General features: G+C 44.6%; 2 pseudogenes across 1 annotated transcript; one reads left to right on the forward strand and one right to left on the reverse strand.

Moving 5' to 3' along the window:
* Nucleotides 1–218: 218 nt before the first annotated feature.
* LOC102163398 (tripartite motif-containing protein 75 pseudogene) lies at nucleotides 219–3,984 on the reverse strand (annotated as a pseudogene). Its single transcript, XR_014813558.1, has 2 exons — nucleotides 3,918–3,984; nucleotides 219–2,039 (listed from the first exon to the last, which is right to left on the reverse strand). The product of XR_014813558.1 is annotated as a tripartite motif-containing protein 75 pseudogene (transcript).
* A 1,635-nt stretch (nucleotides 3,985–5,619) lies between these two features.
* On the forward strand, nucleotides 5,620–7,031 carry LOC102163521 (Y-box-binding protein 1 pseudogene; annotated as a pseudogene).
* The last annotated feature ends 16,375 nt before the right edge of the window (nucleotides 7,032–23,406 follow it).

The following is a 23,406-nucleotide window of genomic DNA, read 5'->3' on the forward strand; positions in this document are numbered from 1 at the left end:
CAGAGATGTCTTCCCTCCCACTTAGAACATAGAAGGTGCAGCAAAAGTATAGGTATAGGAAAATGCAGGTGTACACACCTTTATTGAAGCGGTGAAATGACAGTTTTATAGGGTGCAATGTGAGAATTCCAGAAACACTTCACAGTTTATCCACTTTCCTCTGAGTTCCCACAACATCTCTATTGCTACTGAAACACCATCACCAACACCATCAACAAAATAGGAAAAAAAAAATTTCTTAATGGCTTTAAGTCAAATGAGAATTAAAAAATAAATTGTCGGTGCCAGATGTACTGACATCGGTACATAGTCTTCCTACTGTCCATAAACTTCAGGAAGGAAGGAAGGAAGGCAAAGTCTCTGATGTCTCTCCGTAATCTCTTACTGCGCAGATGGTAAGAGGTTGAGAAGAGCACCCGATAGAGAAGTAGGGCTTCAGCACCTCGGAAAAGGTATCGCTGAAAGAGTAGATGTGGGACCTGTCCTTGAAACTGTAGAAGGAAATCACTCCCAGTTCATAATCCAGATAGACGCCAATCCCGCCGGGATCCTCCTTCAGCTCCAGAGGGACAGTGCCCGCGGGGCCGCGGGCCTCGTAGGCCCCCTCGCGCCGGCCCACCGTCCAGGAGCCTCTCGGGTCCTCCAAGAGCCAGGCTCTGGGCCTGGGGGCGGAGTCCGTGCAGAGGCCCACGGCCCACGTGGCCCCGCCCACCCGCACCTCCCAGTACCGCCGGCCCCGCCCAAAGCCCCCCAGGCCCAGCACTGCGGGCTCCGCCCCGGACCTCCCAGCTCTGGGAACCCCCTGCCTCTTCCTCGCTAAGGTCGCAGACTTTCTATCCTCTGACACCAGCAGGTCGGGATGCGCGCTTTCGGGGTCCAGGATCACGTCCTCGGTGAACTTCTGAATGATCTTCTGCAGAGCTGAGTGCTGCGCGGGGAGGCTGCAGCCTTCCCGCCGCAGCTGGAAGGAGTAGACCTCAGGGCACTTGAGGCTCTCGCACCTGCCCAGGACGGGCCCGATGCCTCTCAGCAGCTGGGCCCCTGGCAGCACGCTCCGCTCTGTCACCTCCTGCAGGAGGCCGCGGAGCTCCCAGATGTGGTCTGAGAAGGCCGCGATGTTGGCGCCCAGCTGCTCGTGGATGGTGTGCTCCTCCTGGACCAGCCTGGCCAGGGCGGCCTCCTGCTCGCGGTCCACAGCCCGGTTGAGCTGCGCGAAATCCGAGGCCAGCTCCAGCCGCTGACGCTGCACGTGCTCCCGCAGCTCCAGCACCTTTCTGTCCTGGGCTACCAGCAGACCCTGGGCTTCCGCCACCTGCCTCTTCAGAGGCCCCACGTAACCGCCCAGCCTCTGGCGGTGGTCAGCGGCGGCCTCGGCCAGGGGCCTCAGCACATGGCTCCGGTGCTTAGGGGTCTGCGCGCACAGGGCACACAGCACCTCCAGGTCATCCTCACAGAAGAGGCTCAGGACCTGGTCGTGCCGCTCGCACGGGGGACACTGCTGGCTCCTCCTGCTGCTGCTCCTGCTGCTGTGGAGCAGCCTGGCCACCTCGATCATCCTGCCCAGCTGGGTGTTGCTCCTCACGTGCGGCTCCTGGCACGAGTGGCGGCACACAGGACAAGGGAACGTGTCCTCCAGCTCAGCCCAGGACCGCTGGATGCAGCGGCGGCAGAAGTTGTGCCCGCATTCGATGGTGACAGGGTCGTGCAGGCCGTCCAGGCAGACGGGACACTTGGCTTCTGCCTGGAGGCCAGCCAGGGCTGCGGCCACTGCCATTGGGGCTGCACTGAGCTGGGTTTCTCACGAGGCTGGGCTGCAGGGTCTCTGTCCTGGGCTGAGGGTGCGCACCTTTGGGGTCCTTCCTGCTGGGAAGCTGAGGGGCTCCTGTTGCAGGCAGGTGTCCAGAGGGGCTTCCTTCACTCCTTCAGGCGATCGCAGAGCAGCTGGGTGACTAGTACCCTCAGTAGCTCCAAGGCTGAAGCCAAGGTCAGCAACTCTCTTGGTCAGTAAGCAGACACCACTCCAACGTGGTTTTTCCTTCCTGGGGATGGGAAAAAATAATCCTTCTTGTGAAAAGGCTGCTCTGTGTCTTGTGGGCCTATTCACTGCCACTTCCAGGCATCCCCAGATCCTCAGCCCCTCCACCCACCCCCCCAGCCACATGGACCACAGGCTGATGGACCAGGTCTGGGACTGTGTGAATCTGTGGGCTTGGGGACAAGAGCCTGGGTGGTAGGACCCCTTAGTCACCTGCTATCTGGGGAGCAGGGGAAAATTACATTGACATCCCTGATTCTAAGAGAATCTGATTAAAGGATAAAAATCCCAACTGCAGTGATTTCAATCTTGTTGAAAATCTCACGAAGCTAGTACTTTTGAATCTGGTGCTTTTTATTTATTTATTTTATTATTATTATTATTATTATTATTATTATTATTATTTGTCTTTTCTGGGGCCACTCCCCTGGCATAAGGAGGTTCCCAGGCTAGGGGTTTAATCGGAGCTGTAGCCACGGGCCTAAGCCTGAGCCACAGCAACGCGCAACGCGGGATCTGAGGCGCAACGCGGGATCTGAGCTCATCTGCAACCTACACCACAGCTCACCGAAACGCCAGATCCTTAACCCACTGAGCTAGGCTAAGAATCAAACTGCAACCTCATGGTTCCTAGTCAGATTCGTTAACCACTGAGTCACGATGGGAACTCCGAACCTGGTATTTTTTTTTTTTTTTTTTTGACGTTTTGCCATTTCTTGGGCCACTCCCACGGCATATAGAGGTTCCCAGGCTAGGGGTCTAATCGGAGCTGTAGCCGCTGGCCTACACCAGAGCAACAGCAACGCGGGATCCGAGCTGCGTCTGCGATCTACACCACGGCTCATGGCAACGCCCGATCATTAATCCACTGAGCAAGGGCAGGGATTGAACCCTCAACCTGGTGATTCCTAGTCGGATTCGTTAACCACTGTGCCACTACGGGAACTCCGAACCTGGTACTTTTTCAACCAGATATTTCTGACATTGCTGAATTCATAGTACATCAAGATGTACTTGTCACTTAAGCTTCTCAACTACAGGATCTATCAGCCTGTGTGCCTGAATATGTGGATGGGTTCTATCTGGACTAGAGGAAAAGGACTCTGGGCACCCCCTGCCGAAAACCACTTTTCACAGCAAGCACAGAATGAGACTGAGACCAGAATTGCCATGTGAGTTGAAACTGAGAAATACAGACATACACACACATACGTCTCCCTCCCTGATGATTTGGATTTGTGTGGTCAAGATTCTGGAGAAGACGTGGAAGTTCCCATTAGTAAAGAGGCTTAGAGGGCAACACTCAGGGCTGAGAACTCAAAGAGTCAGACACCACAGAGTGTATCTTATAAACACTCAAACTTTCCCACTGGAATCAGAGAAGTGATCCCAAAGATAGAAGTGAGCATCCCCCCTGCCTGGGGGGGTGGGGGGGCAGAGTCAAGAGATTTAATCACCCCATCCCTGTATGTTCAAGACACTCTCTGAACCCAAAAGTATTAGGACATAATAACACTTTGGAGGGAACATGGGCAAGGTTCTGGGGATGCTGGGAAAAACTTATTTCTTAATCTGGGAGTCAGTTGTAGGGTTACAGGCTCATGAAATTTTCTGTGTGCATGTCCAATAAAAGCAAAACACCACTGAGTATAAAAATAAATTACAGAAAAATTGAATTATAAATTCAGTCTCTTTGGCTGAGGAAACCAATTGTGGTGTCTAGGGACAAGGCCCCTCATGGACTGAGCACCCTAATAAAGAACACTGTCTTTACATGAGCCAAACCCCAGCCTGAATTCCCTCTGAGCTGAACCCCTAGGCTGAGCTCATAGCAGGGACTCAGGAAGCCCAGCCTCTTGCCTCCTCCAGGATCCCTGCTTACCTGATTCTGAGGCTCTGACTGGGTTCGATGGTCCAGGTCCTCACACTGCTCTCCCACCAAACTGTGTGGTCTTGGTTGGGACCTGGGCAATTACATACCCCAGGAGGGCGGGGCTCTTGGGGTCCCACCCTAAAGCCTGAGGCTCCTCCCCCCAGGCAGGGCTGGCACATAGGGCTGGGAGGGTTTTGGGGGAGGGGAGAGACAGACAAGACCCCGCCTAGATTAGATCAGGCAGGGTGGGCCCCTCCCCCCAGGTGGTAACAGGATTGGTGCTGCACCTTGGTGATCAGCCCCTGATCCTCTCAATGCCACTTAACCTCATCTTCCCTGATGAGGCCCTGAGACCTGAAAGGCTCCTTGAGGCTGTCCATTTCCTCCCTGGGGAGGGGAGGTGTGGCTCTAGTGTGATTCCCTGAGCACAAGTTGGGGAAGGTGGTGGGAGCCTGGGGAACAGAGGAATATGAAGGAAAAGGAAAGTGACTGATGGGGGAATAGTGATGTTCTGAGGACTATGGGGCTGAGATAATTGATTGAGAGAGAATATTTACTATGATGGTTTCCTGTGCATAACTGGACACCCATCAGACTTGGCTGCCTTACGTTCCAGAGGAGAGGGCAGGTTAGCTTCCACTCCCCTGACCCCCTTTTTTTTGGCTTCCCTGCAGTACATGGACATATTGAGTTCCAGGCCAGGGATCAGATCCAAGCCCCAGCTGTGACTTAAATTGCAGCTGCAGCCACTCCGGCTCCTTGATCTACTGTGCAGGGCTGGGAGCAAACCTGTCCTAGTGCTCCAGAGATTCTGTTGGTCTTCTTGTGCCACAGAAGGCATTCCTGATTCAATACTTATATATTATAGAAGAATTTAGTGCTACAGATAAATTTGAGGTACCCAGAACCATTCTTATTCCTTAATCAGTTGTTTTGGTTTTTTTTTTTTTGGTCTTTTTAGGGCTCCATCTAGGGTATGTGGAGGTTCCCAGGCTAGGAGTGGAATCAAAGCTGCAGCTGCTGGCCTACACCACAGCAACACAGGATCTGAGCGTTGTTGTCTGTGACCTACACCACAGCTCAGTGCATCACAGGTTCCTTAACCCACTGAGCAGGGCCAGGGATCAAACTGGCACCCTGATGATTACTAGTCAGGTTCATAACCCACTGATCCATGAAGAGAACTCCTTTGATTCCCTTGATCACCTTTTATTAATTCATCTTCCTTTTCACCCTTTTTGGTTGCTGTCATTTCACTCTTATATAACTCATATTCAACCAAAAATATGGGCACATTTTACTAAAACCTAGAAAACAAACAAACTCCTTGGTATCATGTAATACTTAATATATAGTCAAAATTCCCAAATAGGCTTATAAATATCTTTTTTAAGTTGGTTTATTCACATACAGATATCAAGAATTTTCATATTTCACATTTAGGAATTTTTTTCATTTCCAAATCTCTCTCTTTTTTTAAATCCCAGCATTGATTGGTTGAAGAGATTAGGTCACTGTCCTGTATAATTTCCCACATGTATGTATTGTTTCCTTTAGGGTGATTAAAGTATGCCTCCTCTACTCCTTATATTTTCATAAAGTAAAAGGCTGCTATAAATGCCTTTTCAATTCAGATTCACTGTTTTGTGGGTAGATAATTCACATGTGATGTGGTGTAGCTCAGAAGACATCAAACAAGTGTCCAAATAACATGCGTTTCTCCCATTCAGTGATTGATCAGTGGGTTAGGGCAGTGAAGCCTGAGTGCTCTGCGCAAAGTTCCTACCAGAGGGTCTGCCAGCTGAGTAAGGAGATGCTGAAAAAAGTCCTAGGCATTGAAAGAAATAAATAAAATGTTATTATTATCAAGATATATGATTGTCTTTTAGAAAACTCGGGAAGAATCTAAAGAGAACTTATAAAGCATTAAGGGAATTTTAGCAAGATTATTGTAGAAAATATCAATACATATTTTAAGAATATCCACATGTGAGCAACAAACAGAAATCTGTGGTGTTTAAAGTGAATCTTGAGTTCGAGCGGAGAGCGGACCCCAGAGAGCCCTGAGCGGTTCCACCGCCGCCGCAGGCCTAGTTACGGTCACACTCCTGGAAGATCCGCAGCTGTCGCAGGCGGCCCGAGTCATCATCGCCGCAACCCGGTGCAGCGAGGCCGAGACCCAGCAGCCGCCTGCCGCCCCCGCCCTCAGCGCTGCCGACACCAAGCCCGGCAGGTCCCGCAGTAGCGCAGGGAGTGGCTGCCCCCGGCGGCCTCACATCAGCGGCGCCTGCCGGCGGGGACAAGAAAGTCTTTGCAGCGAAGGTTTTGGGAACAGTAAAATGGTTCAATGTAAGAAACGGATATGGTTTCATCAACAGGAATGACACCAAGGAAGATGTATTTGTACACCAGACTGCCATAAAGAAGAATAACCCCAGGAAGTACCTTCGCAGTGTAGGAGATGGAGAGATTGTGGAGTTTGATGTTGTTGAAGGAGAAGAGAGTGCGGAGGCAGCAAACTTTACAGGCCCTGGTGGAGTTGGAGTGCAAGGCAGTAAATACGCAGCAGACTATAACTATTATAGATACTCTCCACGTCGCAGGGGTCCTCCACGCAATTACCAGCAGAATTACCAGAATAGGGAGAGTGGGAAAAAGAATGTGGGATCAGAGAGTGCTCCCGAAAGCCGGGCCCAACAGCGTCGGCCCTCCGCGGGCGAAGGTTCCCCCCTTACTACATTCGGCGATCCTATGGGCGTGGACCACAGTATTCCAACCCTCCTGTGCAGGGAGGAGTGATGGAGGGTGCTGACAACCAGGGTGCAGGAGAATAAGGTAGACCAGTGAGACAGAATATGTATCGGGCCTACAGACCACGCCTCCGCAGGGGCCCTGCTCGCCAAAGACAACCCAGAGAGGACAGCAAAGAAGAAGATAAGGAAAATCAAGGAGATGAGACCCAGGGGCAGCAACTACCTCAACGTCGGTACCGCCGCAACTTCAGTTACCCGCGCAGACGCCCAGAAAACCCTAAACCACAAGATGGCAAAGAGACAAAGCAGCGGATCCATCAGCTGAGAGAATTCGTCCGCTCGCCAGGCTGAGCAGGGCGGGGCTGAGTAAATGCTGGTTTACCATCTCTACAATCATCCAGTTTAGTCATCCAACAAGAAGAAATGAATACGAAATTTCAGCAATAAGAAATGAACAAAAGATTGGAGCTGAAGACCTTAAGTGCTTGCTTTTTGCCTGTTGACCAGATAACTAGAACTATCTGCATTATCTATGCAGCACGGGGTTTTTATTATTTTTACCTAAAGATGTCTCTTTTTGGGAATGACAAACTTGGTTTGTTTTTGTTTTTTGATTTTGTTTTGTTTTGTTTTGTTTTGTTTTTAAAGCCTGGGAGTTCCCGTCGTGGCACAGTGGTTAACAAATCCGACTAGGAACCATGAGATTGAGGGTTTGATCCCTGGCCTTGCTCAGTGGGTTAAGGCTCTGGCATTGCCATGAGCTGTGGTGTGGGTCGCAGATGCGGCTGGGATCCCGCGTTGCTGTGACTCTGGCGTAGGCCGGCGGCTACAGCTCCGATTGGACCCCTAGCCTGGGAATCTCCATATGCCGCGGGAGCGGCCCTAGAAAAGGCGAAAAGGCAAAAAGTCGAAATAAAATAAAATAAAATAGAGCGTTGCTGTGACTCTGGCGTAGGCCGGCGGCTACAGCTCCGATTGGACCCCTAGCCTGGGAATCTCCATATGCCGCGGGAGTGGCCCTAGAAAAGGCGAAAAGGCAAAAAGTCAAAATAAAATAAAATAGAATAGAATAGAATAGAATAGAATAAAATAAAATAAAATAAAAAAATAGAAATAGAAATAAATAAAAGGCCTGGTTTTTCTCAATACACCTTTAAAGGTTTTTAAATTGTTTCATATCTGGTCAAGTTGAGATTTTTAAGAACCTTATTTTTAATTTGTAATAAAAGTTTACAACTTGATTTTTTCAAAAAAATAAGTCAACAAACTTCAAGTACCTGTCAATAAAGGTCTTAATTGTCAATAAAGTAAAATAAAATAAAGTGAATCTTTTACCTTTACATCAACAATTTTCATGAAACTAAACATAAAATGCAAAAATTTGGGAAATCCTGTGAAATCAGATTGTTATGATCATTATACAACTACAGATGTGATAAATTCATTTGAGTAATAAAAAAATTTGATGAACAAGGTTACAAATTAGCAAAAGAGATTAAAGAAGACCTTTAGAAGTATAAGAGTATATCACCCACCTCTGTGGACTGGATGACCCATATACCCAAATGTTTCACAGTTATCTCCAATGGGGATTATAGCGTCAATGAAATAGCGAAAAAGATCCACAAGGACATAATTTTAAAAATCTGATATGATTTTACTTATTCTTTAGGTACATTCAGGAGTAAACTAGAGAGGAAAATCACTGTCAGAAAACTTATTTTAGAAGCATGGATAGGAGTTCCCATCATGGCTCAGCAGTAGCAGACGCAACTAGTATCCATGAGGGTGAGGTTCAATCCTTGGCTTTGCTCAGTGGGTTAAACCATACCATGAGCTGTGGTGTAACTTGCAGACTTGGCTCGGATCCAGAGTTGCTGTGGCTGTGGTGCGGGCTGGCAACTGTAGCTTTGATTCCACCCTAGCCTTGGAACCTCCACACTCCCAGAGTAGACAACAACAATGCAAAAAAATGAACTGCATAAGGAATAAGAATGAAGAATTGTTCTGAGTTACCTAAAATTTATCTGTAGCACTAAATTCTTCCATAATATACAAGTATTGAATTAGGAGTTCCTGCTGTGGCACTCAAGATCAATGGCATCTCTGGAGCATGGGTGCAACCCTAAAAAAAAAAAAAAAAAAAAAAAAAGCATGGGTAGCTAATAAGTGCTTCAAAAAACACTGCTTCTTTTTTTAAAATTTTTATTTTTTATTTATTTATTTTTGTCTTTTTGCCTTTTCTAGGGCGACTCCTGCAGCATATGGAGGTTCCCAGGCTAGGGGTCAAGCCACAGCTGCCAGCCTACACCACAACCACAGCAATGTGGGATCCAAGCCACATCTTTGACCTACAACACAGCTCACAGCAATGCCTGATACTCACCCACTGAGCGAGGCCATGGATTGAATTGCATCCTCATGGATCCTATTTAGGTTTGTTAACTGCTGAGCTAAGAAGGGAACCCCTGATTAAATATTGTATTTATATTTATTTTGAATTAATTAATTTTCTTTTTAAGGCCACGCTTGTGGCATATGGAAGTTCCAGTGCCTACACCACAACCATAGCAATACCAGATCCAATCTGCATCTGCAACCTACACTGCAGCTTACAGCAATGCCAGACTCTTAACCCACTGAGAGAGGCTAGATATTGAACCTGCATTTTCATTTTAGCTCATTTAGACAATCCTTTTTTAATCTTATTCAATGAATTTATTACATTTATAGTTGTACAATGATATAGCATTTCCATCCCAAACCCCCAGCATCCTCCCACCCCCCCAACCTCTCTCCTTTGGAAACCATAAGTTTTTCAAAGTTTGTAAGTCAGTAGCTGTTCTGCAAATAAGTTCACCATGTGCTTTTTTCAGATTCCACATGTCAGTGATGGCATTTGATGTTGCTGTCTCATTGTCTGACTGACTTCACTTAGCATGATAATTTCTAGGTCCATCCATGTTGCTAAAAATGCTGGTATTTCTTTCCTTTTAATGGCTGAGTAATATTCCACTGTGTATATGTACCACATCTTCTTGATCCACTCCTCTGCCAATGGACATTTAGGTTGTTTCCATGTCCTGGCTATTGAAAATAGTGCTGCAATGAACATCGGAGTACATGTGTCTTTTTGATTCATGATTTTCTCTGGTTAGATGCCCAGGAGGGGGATTGCTGGGTCAAATAGTCATTCTATTTTTAGTTTTCTAAGGAATCTCCATCCTGTTTTCCACAGTGGTTGCACCAATTTACAATCCCACCAACAGTGTAATAGGGTTCCTTTTTCTCCACATGCTGTCCAGCACTTACTGTTTGTAGACTTTTTGATGATGGCCATTCTGGCTGGTGTAAGGTGGTACCTCCTAGTGGTTTTGATTTGCATTTCTCTAATAGTGATTGATGTTGAACATCTTTTCATGTGTTTTTTAGCCATCGTATGTTTTCTTTGGAGAATTGTCTACTTAGATCTTCTGCCATTTTTTTGATGGTTTTTTTTTTTTTTTTGGTATGGAGCTGCAGAAGGTGTTTATAAATTTTGCAGATTAATCCCTTGTCAGTTGCTTCATTTGCAAAGATTTTCTCCCATTCTGTGGGTTGTCTTTTTGTTTTATTTAGGGTTTCCTTTTTTGTGCAGAAACTTTTCAGTTTAATTAGGTCCCATTTGTTTATTTTTGTTTTTACTGTCATTACTCTAAGAGGTGGATCTGAGAAGATGTTGCTGTGGTTTATGTCAGAGGGTGTTTGGCCTATTTTCCTCTAAGAGTTTTATAGTATCTGGTCTTGTATCTAGGTCTTTAATCCATTTTGAATTTATTTTTGTGTATAGTGTTAGGGAGTGTTCTAATTTCATTCTTTTCCATGTGGATATTCAGTTTTCCCAGCACCATTTATTGAGCAGGCTGTATTTTCTCCATTGTATATTCTTGCCTCCTTTGTCATAGATTAGTTGTCTGTAGGTGTGTGGGTGTAATTCTGGGCTTTCTATCCTTTTCCACTGATCTCTATTTCTGTCTTTGTGCCAGTACCATATGGTTTTGATGACTGTTGCTTTGTAGTATAGTCTGAAGACAGGGAGCCTGATTCCTCCAGCTCCATTTTTCTTTTTCAGGATGTCTTTGGCGATTCTGGGTCTTTTGTGCTTCTAAACAAAGTTTAAAATATTTTGTTTGAGTTGTGTGAAAAATGTCCTTGATAATTTGATAGGGATTGCATTGAATCTGTAGATTGCCTTAAGTAATATAGTCATTTTATAATATTGACTCTTCCAATCCAAGAGCATGGTATGTCTTTCCATGTATTTGTGTTGTCTTTGGTTTCTTTCATCAGTGTCTTATAGTTTTCAGAGTATAGGTCTTTTGTCTCTTTAGGTAGGTTTACTTCTAGGTATTTTATTCTTTTGGATGCAATGGTAAACGGATTGCTTCCCTAATTTCTCTTTCTGATCTTTCACTTTTCATTTCTTTCATAGAAATGCAGTAGTGGCTCTGGCGTAGGCTGGCGGCTACAGCTCCGATTGGACCCCTAGCCTGGGAACCTCCATATGCCCTGGGAGTGGCCCTAGAAATGGCAAAAAGACAAAAAAAAAAAAAAAAAAAAAAAAAAAGGAAAAAGAAAAAGAAAAAAATTCAGTTGATTTCTGTGTATTAATTTTGTATCCCATGACTTTCCAAATTCATTGATAAGCTCTATCAGTTTTCTGGTAGAGTCTTTAGGGTTGTCTAGGTATAGTGTCATGTCATCTGCAAATAGTGATAGTTTTACTTCTTCCTTTCCAATTTGGACTCCTTTTATTTCTTTTACTTCTCTGATTGCTATGGCTAGATTTCTAAAATTATGTTGAATAGTAATGGTGAGAGCGGACATCCTTGTCTTTTTCCTGATCTCAGTGGGAATTCTTTCAGCTTTTCACCATTGAGAATGATATTTGCTGTGGATTTGTCATAGATGTTTGCTGTATTAGGTTGAGGTATGTTCCCTCTATGCCCACTTTCTGAAGGGTTTTTATCAGAAATGGGTGTTGGATTTTGTCAAAGGCTTTTTCTGTGTCTATTGAGAGGATCACATGGTTTTTATTCTTCAGTTTGTTAATGTGGTGTATCACACTGATTGATTTGTGGATATTGAAGAAACCTTGCATTCCTGGGATAAATCCCACTTGATCATGATGTACAATCCTTTTAATGTATTGTTGGAGACAATCCTTGAGCCTGCTGCTGTGTAAGCCACTCAGAAGTTTGCCTGAACACGTGAAGACATTATCAGAGACATTCAAACTACAAATGAGGAATATCTATCAGATGGTCACCCCCTGCCCTCACTTGATCTGACGAATCTTGACATCTAGAAATCTTCCCAAATGTAAGCACTTAGGGCTCAGCTACTAGATTTAAAATTTGCTGGAGTTCCAGTTGTGGCCCATTGGAAATGAATCTGACCAGGAACCATGAGGTTTTCAGTTCGATCCCTGGCCTTGCTCAGTGGGTTAAGGATCCTGCGTTGCTGTGAGCTATGGTATAGGTCACAGACAGAGCTTGGATCTGGCCTTGCTGTGGCTCTGCGGTAGGCTGACGGCAACAGCTCCTATTAGACCCCTAGCCTGGGAACCTCCATATGCCGCAAGTGTGTCCCTAAAAAACAAAAGACAAAAAAAAAAAAAAAATGCCTCAACCATTACCCTTTATTTTTATTTTGTCTCTAGAGAAATGCCTTTTAATAAGAATATTTAATAAATACTTGTTTTCTAGCACTTTAAAGGCCCAACTTTGAGAGCCTACCTCTGCCACCACATCCTGAAATGAATTTAACAGGACTGATCTACTGTCAGGATTAAGAGACTGGCTCAGAACTAAGAGACTGGGTCATGCAGCAGCTCAGCTTCTGGACCCTGAGACTGCTTGGAGAACTTCCAAATGTGGAAACAAAAGGTAGCTCAATTTGCCACCGAAAATATATCTTAATCTTAAAAGGATTAATTTAGGCCAATTTTTTTTTCCCCTTTTTAGGGCCATACCCATGCTATATGGAAATTCCCAGGCTAGGGACCTAATTGGAGCTATAGTTGCCGGCCACAGCCACAGCAATGTGGAATCTGAGCTGTACCTGTGATCTATACCAGAGCTCACAGCAACACCAGATCCCCGACCCACTGAGCGAGGCCAGGGACTGAACCCACAACCTCATGGCTACTAGTCAGATTCATTTCTGTTGTACCACAAGGGGAACTCCCTAGGCTGATATTCTTGAGAAATAGGAGACTCAGAAAGATTTTCTTGGTACTTCCCTCCTGGCTGTCTAAAGAATTTAGATAAAGGTCTTGTTCCCAGGATAGAACTATGTGAACCAGAGATACCTGCAAAGAACATGGCCTAAGTGTGTGTGGTAACAGGGTCACCAGAGTTCACTTTGTGTCCCTTTGTGGTGATCTCCATATCCCAGCAAATATTTATTTACTAAACATTTGCTTTTCCATCTCCACGTGAATTGCCTTCCTCCCATTTGAAATTCCAAACCACAAATCCCAACATCCTCTTTAGCTTTGAGCTGAAGATGGTAATTAAGTTGAGGCTTTGGCCATTTTGGTGAGTTACTATGTTTTTCTGGGTCCCTTTCATTTATCTCTTATTAAAATTTTGTTTGATTTTCTCCTGTTTATTTGACTTATGTCAACTGAATTCTTAGACCAGGCAGAGAAGAAAATTTCTTCCTCCCCAACCAAAGAATTTCTACCCCAACAACAACATAAAAAGGAGCACTGAGAAGAAACTATACATCAGTTTTGAAAGGGGGGGGCATTGATTGGCTTTTGTTCCTCTGCAACCTAGATTCAGTATAACTTTAGCATAAGCTAAAATACATCAATTGGAAAGTGGTCATGAACTTAATTAGTACAAGGTCTCATATGCATATATGTGGAGCTCCCATTAAATTTAAACAAGATATCATTACAATTGTTGGGTGCAAGGGCAGACTGCCCCCAGATATGCTGCAATGGCATATCGATTAGTTCGAATGAAAGTTACTTAAGAAACAGTAGTTACAAGAGGGTCACTCTGACTCTTCTTTCTTTCTCCCTGAAATCAAGAAATCTATCTCCCATGAGAAAGTTGCACCCCCTGCATATGGAAGAAGAAAGACATGCTTTTTTCTCTCTTTTTTTGTCTTTTTAGGACCATACCTGTGGCATATGGAGGTTCCAAGGCTAGGGGTTGAAATTGGAGCTGTAGCTGCTGGCCTACACCACAGCCACAGCAACACCAGATCCGAGCTGAGTATGCTATATACACCACACCTCATGGCAACACTGGATCCTTAACCCACTGATCCTACATCCTCATGGATCCTAGTCATATTGGTTTCCACTCTGCCTTGATAGGAACTCCCCATGCCAATTTTGTTATTAGTCCAGCCATGAGAACTCAAGATGGGTAGAGGGGGAAATTTCCCTGTCTGGGGACCATCTTAGTGATGTTAATGAAGATAAAATACAGGTCAAAGAGGTTTGCTTGATCTTGACCATCAGCACAATTACCTTGTCAGAATTCCCAACAGCATAGGCTACATTGCCCTAAATATCACACAGAATGTATGGTTACTGTGCCTGATGTCACAAATTAAAATTAAATTGATTCTTTGGAACTTACTAATTGGCTTCACTAATGGGGTTCCGTGGATGATCTGACACCCAAAGTAGATAATGTCACTAAATGTTCATTAAAACAGGGCATTGGGGTTTGAAATTCATAATGTAAGACTTATTTGGAGTAGGGGTGACTAGCCTGACTTCTCTGCATAACCCCAATTTGATCTGTTCTTAAACTTGAAGAGCAAATGGTATCTCACAGTGAATTACCACAACCCAAATGCTGTGTTCTCACCCAATGTTGTCATAGTTACTGCTTCCATTCAATCAGCAACTGGTACATAGCTGACTATTATAAATTTAGACAAAACCTTCTGTTCAGGGCTTATTTTCACAGCTACCCTGCCATGAATTTCTTCCACCTCCAAAGGTAAAACCTGCACCTCTTGCATTATGCATTGCCTTGACTTATGGGCCCAGAACCCCACTAGGTCAACACAGGTACTTAGACCTGCTACCAGATGGAGCCAACACGGACCTTATGGAACAATACTGCCACAGGAGGGATGGACTTTCCTCTTCTCAATCAATACTTTGCAACATGCCATGGTATAAAGGAAGTCATTACCCTTCCAGACAACTTTGCTACCAGTGGCTAGGGCCACATGGGTAAATAGCACTAAGAATTACTATAATGTACAGATGGCGTAACCACTGCCACATGTAAAGAACTCAGTGTAGCTTGGTTGCTTTTCATTCTTTTACAGGGATGTTTCTGATAAATGGTGTAAACCAAGGATCGGTATAATTAGCTGAACCTCAGGTAATCATTTGAGCAAACATCTGGCCAACATCCATCCCAATACTCATGCTTTTTACAGACTCTGGGGTCATTGCCTGAAAATCCCCTCCTCAGGGTCAACTCTAGCTGCACAGATATCAGCCAAGGGCACACACTCCTCTATAGGTACCACAGCCAGAATACAAGGCCTCACCAAGATGCCCCTCATTCCCTCTGGACTATGAGATATGCCTGATGGTAACCAATGACATAATTCGTTTTTCAGTGTACACAATGTCAGGCCCCTGAGAAAGGCATTCAAAGGAACTTTCATCTCCCTACCAGATCCATCTCCTGGAATTTGTTTGAAAAGCAGATTACCAGACCTCATTGCAGACTTGATGAATCCAGAACCTCTGGGCTTGACCAATAATCTGTGTTGTCAGTAGCCTCCAGAGAATTGGAACTCACGCTTAACTTGATCAGGAGAATCATTTTCAGGGCTGAATAGCAGACCATTGTATGTCCAAAATACGTCTACTCGATCCATTTTATCGTTAATGCAAGTGTCTCTATGACATCTGTTAAAAGAACAAAATCCAAGTATGTGAAGACCTAATTGGTTTTAGTCACTAATACATGAACCAGGTGATATTCCATCCAGAAACTAGCTGGGTGCCAAGGGCTTGTACAAAATGGAAAGTTTTTATGAAAAGAAGAGTGGGACAAGGGAGATATAAGAAAAGATAAGATTGTTTTTGGACGAAGTCATCATCTTTTGGGGAGAACGGATCAGGAAGTGTGTTATCATGAAGATGGACTGCTCTTACTCTGAAAGGATAAGAGGGTAGGCCCATATGACACATGACCTCATTTTTGCTGATCAGAATATTCCAGATTTGTCAATTAAGGTCAGGTTTCTGGGGGAGATCAAAACTAGAATTGGGTGAGGTAGTAAATTTAGGTTTGGTGTCATGGGTTTTTAGAACAAATGATACCATTTGGGTCTGTAGTTTTCTTTTTCTGCTTTTTTTCTTTTTTTGCTTTTTAGGGCTGCACCTGCAGCATATGGAAGTTCCTAGGCTAGGGGTTGAATCAGAGCTACCGCTGCCAGCCTACACCATAGCCATAGCAATGAGGGATCCAAGCCACATCTATGACCTACACCACAGCTCAGGGCAACACCAGATGCTTAACCCACTGAGCAAGAGGCCAGGGATTGAACCCGCATCCTCATGGATAATAGATTTGTTTCTGCTGAGCCACATGGGAACTCCCTGTAGTTTTCTTTTTATCACACCTTACCTGGTCCTGTGTCTTTCATTCACTGTCCCAGATGGAATGCTCATCCTTAAGTATCCTATAATTAGAAATCTTGGCTGGAGGCAACACTTTATTTGCATTTCAAAGAACCATACAGATCAAACTTGTTAGAAAGGATAAATAAGACCGAAAATTAGAAAGAGGTGTTGAAGTAGGAGTGGACTGCAACAATTTTAAATGAAATCTTCATCGGCCTCCTCTTTGTATAACTGACATTAGATCCAAACCCTGAAGACAATGTAGGAGGAAGGCATACAAATGATGGAGAGGAGCTTGGTCCAGGAGGAGGGAACTATAGCAGGAAATGCCCTGAGGCAGGACCATGTTGCACTTACCAGGTCAGGAAGGAGTGTAACCAAGTAGGACCCTATGGGACCTTCCCGGTGAGGCAGAATAATCACTCAGGTAGTCAGGTAGGAGTGGGGCTTCAGTGCATTCTTTGATAAGGCCATTGATTAACATTTGTGGCTTCAGGGCTCCAGGGAGTAACATCCCCACAGGCCTTGTTTACTATAGGGAGTGTAGCTAGGCCCAGATGGACACTAATCCCTAACCCCCTGTGACTCAGTTTATGGGAAGAAAAGGGCTAAGAAACCATGAGACTTACAGGACATTTCCATCCCTAAGACCCCTATTGGATAAGGACTGGTATAGGTAACTGGGCAAGGTCAATGGGAGAAAAAAACCACATCTTTCTGGACCCCACATTGGTACCTCTCCCATCTTAAAGGGTTAAAAACCCCTATAAGACAGCAGAGAGGGGAGGCTCTTCTCCCTCTCTCCCAGCTGTTCCTGGAGATATTTGTTTTTCTGTAGTAAAGACTTTGCTTGCTTGCTGCCTGTGTGTTTGTGAAGTTCATTCTACAGCTGTGTAAACAAGAACCCGGATTCCAGTAACATCTTTCTGGCATCATATTTTGGGGACTTGTCTGGGATCCTGTCCAATACACCAGTACTCGAGGTAAGCAGCAGCAAGCTTGCTCTTTATACTTTATTCAGCTATTTTTTTGTCTTTTCTAGGGCTGCACCCACGGCATATGGAGGTTCTCAGGCTAAGGGTCGAATTGGAGCTGTAGCCACTGGCCTACGTCAGAGACACAGCAACTCGGGATCCAAGCCACACCTGCAACCTACACCACAACTCACGGCAACACCGGATCCTTAACCTACTGAGCAAGGCCAGGAATCGAACCCTAAACCTCATGGTTCCTAGTTGAATTCATTAACTACTGAGCCACGACAGGAACTCCTGAAGGCTAGCAATTTTTGAAAGACATATGAGGAACAAAAATGTTGAATTCTTGAAGGATAATGAAGGGTTTAAATTTTATTTATTTATTTATTTTTTGTCTTTTTGCTATTTCTTGGGCCGCTCCCACGGTATATGGAGGTTCCCAGGCTAGGGGTCGAATCGGAGCTGTAGCCACTGGCCTACGCCAGAGCCACAGCAATGCAGGATCCGAGCCGCGTCTGCAACCTACACCACAGCTCACGGCAACGCCGGATCGTTAACCCACTGAGCAAGGGCAGGGACCGAACCCGCGACCTCATGGTTCCTAGTCGGATTCGTTAACCACTGCGCCACGACGGGAACTCCAGAAGGGTTTAAATTATCCATCCCTGACCTCTTACAAGACTCTCGTCTTCACCTTCCCTGCTTCCTACAGTATGTTAGGAGCCAGCATTTTTCAGTAAATGATATTAGTCAATTGGTGGGAGTCCAGGTTTTGATGGAAATCCATCTTTTAGTGGCATCCCTAAGAGGACAAGATGCAAAGAGACCCCTTGCACTGTGGAAAAAAACATTAAGGGCTATATGGACAAAGGTCCTCATAAGCCAGTTCTGTAAGCTTAGAGAGTTCCCCTTAAATTATAAGTCCATCCAATTATATCGTACTTCTGGTCTTCTATGCCTCACTATTTTTAGCCAGTTCAGCACCCCTTGGGTTTTAGGCCAATTGATACCACCTCTTAATATGAATTCAGCCTTGTCCCGTAGTCTGGGATAGGTCATTGCTATATTCTTCTCATGGAGTAATGTCCAGTCTCCTTAGGAGTCCTTTAAAGGTCTCAAATAATCCTCTCGTTTATCACTTCCTTTACTATTACCTCTAATGGAGCTGTGGGGGCAAAAGGAAACAGAACTCTAGATGTTAAGACCATGCTGAATTGTTGCCATGCCTGTGAAGAAGAAGGAGTTCATAATTAGCATACATCCAACTTGGGTCAAGTTCCCAGTCTTAGGGCCCAGGCACAGTCAGTTTTGCTTTTTGCTATTTACTTTCACCCCAGTTAGAGAAACTGGCAATGGGTTCATCCAACTTATCTGTTAACTGTGGCTTAGGAACTTTCTAAAATTAATAGAGGGCATGTCAGAGCAAGCATCTCAGGACTCTGAAACTCAGGACTGTGCCTGTATGCCTGGGTTTTCTTCACTTCTGTCCAGAAAAAGGCAATGGGCAGGAACAATGGGAGAAGACTCTATGCTGGTAAGGAAGTAGTTAATTCCAGTCAGCCTAAGGTCGGATGGGAATTTTACCACGAATGTCTAGCTGCCCCGTATAAGAGAGGGGACGCTCTCACATAACTGAGAAAGAACAATAGGCACTGGATGCTGGTCTTTTCTCTCTCTCTCTTTTTTAATGGGATCCACATCCTCCAGCCTGGTGCACAGCTCAGTAGCAACTCTTCTGACATGTGCCTTGAAGAACTGGGAACAATATGACCCTCAGACTCTGAGAAAGAAATGTTTAATTTTCTTCTGCATGAAAGCCTGGCCACTGTATAACCTGTCAGATGGAGAGCCATGGCCATCTGAAGGCTCTCTACATTATAATACTATTCTTCAATTAGACCTATTTTGTAGATGAGAAGGGAAGTGGTCAGAAGTGCCTTATGTTCAGATTTTCTTTACAGTGAGGGAAGACACTAAACTGGGGAAGGCTTGTGGACTTCCCCAGTGTGTTACACCAACTCTCTCAGAACCTAGATGCCTGCCATATCCTAGGGCAATTGGGTCAGGCCCTCCTGAAGTTAATTGTCCTTCTCCAATACTGCCCAAGTCTCCTCCTCTCCCCACTCCAGTGCCAAAGTTATAACCCTCTTTACTCCCTTTGCAAGAGGTAGCAAACAGAGAATGGGGACCAATACTGGCCTATGTGCCTTTTTTGCTTCAAGACTTAAGGCAAATAAAAACAGATTTGGGAAAATTTGCTGATGACCCAGGTAGATATAGTGAGTTATTTCAGAGTCTCAAGCAGTCCTCTGAGTTAGCCTGGAAGGATGTCATGTTATTACTAAACCAGACATTGACAATAAGTGAAAAAAATTTTCTTCTCTCATGCTTTTCCGATTGTTCTGGAGAGTCCAACTCCTCTTTTAGGAAGAGATATTTTATCTCTTAGAAAATGCTCAAGGCTGGGTATGCTATAAATGCCAGAGGCAGATCAGGAGAGGAATAAGCTGGATTCCCCACAGGATGTCAGGCAGTTCCTATGAGTGATCCTAACTGGTTTGCTGATAAGGGGGATAAAGACAATTGGCATAGGAATCATTTTATTACTTGAATAGTTGAGGGACTAAAATCCCTGAGTAAAGCCTGTTAACTACTCCAAACCATTGGAGGTTTGTCAAGGGGAATGAGAGTCCATCGGCTTTCTTAGAAAGACTCAGGAGGCATTAAGGAGGCATACACCAATGGACCCAGAGTCAACGGAGGGCCAAATAACTCTTAAAGACAAACTTGTAACTCTATTGGCAGCAGGTATATGGAGAAAGCTCCAAAAATTGGCCTTTGGCCCTGATCAGGACCTGGAGCACCTCCTTAGAGTAGCAGCGCAAGTATATTATAATTGGGACGAGGAAGAATGAAAGAACAAGAAGAGAGACAGAGAAAAGGCTGAGGCTCTAGTTATGGCACTACATGAAGTCAATCTGGGAGCTTCCAAGGCAAGAGGACTAGGTCAGAGACCTAAGCCCGGAGCCTGTTTCCTCTGTGGAAAAGAACGACACTTTAAATGGGAATGCCCCAAGGTTCAGACCCCAGCACCTAGGCCATGTCCCATATGTCAGGGAGAGGGACTGCCCCCAAAGATGAAGGTCCCTGGGGTTTACCCCACAGGGCCAGGATCAAGACTGATGGGACTGGGGCTTTCCATATTGGCTCCTGTCCTTATCACCACTCAGGAGCCCTGGGTGACTCTAAATGTAGGGCAGCCTATATAGACTTCCTCCTGGATATGGGAGCCACCTTTTCAGTCCTCCTCTCCAACCCTGGGCGCCCCTCAAATAAATCTGCCACTATTCATGGTATTTCTGGCAAGTTGGTTACAAAATTCTTTACACGGCCTTTGAGGTGTGACTGGGAGTCCATTTTCTTCTCTCATGCTTTTCTGATTGTTCCGGAGAGCCCAACTCCTCTTTTAGGAAGAGATATTTTATCAAAGGTTAAAGCATCAATTTACAGGGCAGTGGAACCTCTTCAAGGTTTATGCCTGCCATTGATGAAGGAGATATTGACCCAGAAGTCTGGGTCATAGGCAGAAAGATAGGAAGAGGAAAAAAATGCTCAACTGGTGGAAATAACTCTTAAAGATTAAAATTTATTTTTCTTGCCAAAAGCAATATCCTCTGAGACCCAAGGCATGGCAGGGACTTATCTCAATTATGGGAAACCTAAAGGAACAGGGATTATTAATCAAATGCAAAAGCCTTTGTAACACCCCTACACTGGGAGCACAAAAACCTAACGAGGATTGGTGCCTAGTTCAAGACCTTCGTCTAGTAAATGAGGCAGTGGTCCCATTACGTCCACTGATGCCTAACACCTATACTCTCCTCTTGCAAATTCCAGAAACAGTAGCCTGTTTACTGTGTTAGATTTAAAGGGTGCCTTTTTCTGCATTCCCTTGGCTAAGGCTTCACAATTTTTAGTTGCCTTTGAGGACCCCTCAGACTTGTCCATGCAACTACCTTGGACTGTCTGGCCTCAAGGGTTTAAAGACAGTCCTCATTTATTTGGACAGGCATTAGCCAGAGATTTGGCAAACTTTAAGGCTTCTAAGCCATTAAAGTTATTCACTACATGGGCAACATTCTTTTCTGTGCTGATACTGAGGAAAAATGTAAGGTAACTTTCAGTTATACACTGAATGGGAGTTCCTGTCCTGGCGCAGCAGAAATGAATCTGACTAGGAACTGTGAGGTGGCAGGTTTGATCCCTAGCCTCGCTCACTGGGTTAAGGATCTTGTGTTGCTGTGAGTTGTGGTGTAGGTCACAGATGCAGCTTGGATCTGGCATTGCTGTGGCTCTGGTGTAGGCCAGCAGCAACAGCTCTGATTTACTCCCTAGCCTAGGGACCTCCATATGCTATGGGTGCTACCCTAAAAAAGACAAAAGACCCCCCCCCCAAAAAAATTATGTGCTGACCAGGGAGACAGCATACAAATACTTCATGACCATCCAGAGAAATCAGAAAAATCATAAAGATTATAGGTATTTTAATCAATTTTATCAAATATGGGATCAATATATGTGGATCACTTCTGAGAAGGGTTATTTAACCCAACCTGCATCTATTTGCTGAAAGCAAAACAAATTATGTTGATTTTGAGGGGTGACTCCTACCCTCTCATGAGCTAAAATCTTTAGGATATTTAGCAACTGAACATTGTTTACAAATCATCCACGTCACATACAATCCAGATAAGACTCCTGTATGGCCTGCAACGGACTGGGAATCTAATCCTGATGTACATTGGCTAGCCCCAAATGGAACTTATTGGATTTTTTTTTCCTTTATTACTCAAATGAATTTATCACATCTGTAGTTGTATAATGATCATAACAATCTGATTTCACAGGATTTCCATCCCACAGCCCAAGCACATCCCCCCTTCCCCCAAACTGTCTCCTCCTGAGACCATAGGAACTTATTGGATCTTAACCCACTGAGCCACAATAGGAATTCCTCTTCTGCATCTTTCTGGGAACATACTATTCATGAACAAACATAGAAAAAAATTCCATTATTTTATTATATGAACATGTCACATCCTTAGTGTCTTTTCCTTTAAATATATCTTGAGAGATTTTAGGGCACAGAATGTGTAGTATGAAACTTTTTTTTTTTTTTTTTTTTTTGCTTTTCAGGGCCATGCCTGAAGCATATGGAAGTCCCCAGGCTAGGGGTCAAATCAGAGCTGCAGTGCCAGCCTAGGTCACAGCCAAAACAACACCAAGATCTGAGCTACGTGTGTGGCCTACCCCACAGCTCAGGGCAAAGCTGGATCCTTAACCTACTGAGTGAGGCCAGGGACTGTACTCATGAATACTAGTTCGTAACCCTCTGAGCCACAAGGAGAACTCCCTTCTTCTTTTTTTTTTCTCTTTTTTTGGCTTTTTGGATATGTGAAAATTTCCTATGAACAATGCAAGATCAGAAAGAGAAATTAAAGAAACCATTCAATTTACCAATCACTTTAAAAAGAATAAGATAGCTAGGTATAAACCTACCTAAGCAGCCAAAAGACCTGTATTTTCTTAACTCTAAGATGCTGATGAGTGAAATTGAAGACAACAAAAACAGGTAGAAAGCTATACTGTTGTTCTTGGATTGTTTAAAATTCAACCTAAAGATTCAGTAAAACCCTGTCAAATTACCATTGGCATTTTCATAGAGCTAGAACAGAGAAAATTTAAATTTATGTGAGGCACAAGGGACCCAAAGAGCCAACACAATCCTAAGAAATAAAAATGGAGGAGTTCCCACTGTGGCTCTGCAGGTTAAGAACCCGACTAGTATTCATGAGGATGCAGGTTCAACCTCTGGCCTTGCTCAGTGGGTTAAGGATCTGGTGTTGCATTGAGCTGCAGTGTAGGTCACAGATGAGGCTCATATCTGGCATTGTTGTGGCTGTGGCAGGCAGATGCAGCTCAGATTTGACCCCTAGCTTGAGAATTTCCATGTGACCCACATTCAGGAAAAAAAAAAAAAAAAAGGCAGATGTATAGATCAATGGAACAGAACAGAAAGCCCAGAAAAAAAACCCACACACCTC

Source organism: Sus scrofa, chromosome 8 (assembly GCF_054392235.1).
Source record: "Sus scrofa isolate SSC_HxYL_T2T_F1_AM1 chromosome 8, Sscrofa_HxYL_maternal_Yorkshire_Landrace_v2.0, whole genome shotgun sequence".
In the NCBI taxonomy this organism is placed as follows: domain Eukaryota; kingdom Metazoa; phylum Chordata; class Mammalia; order Artiodactyla; family Suidae; genus Sus; species Sus scrofa.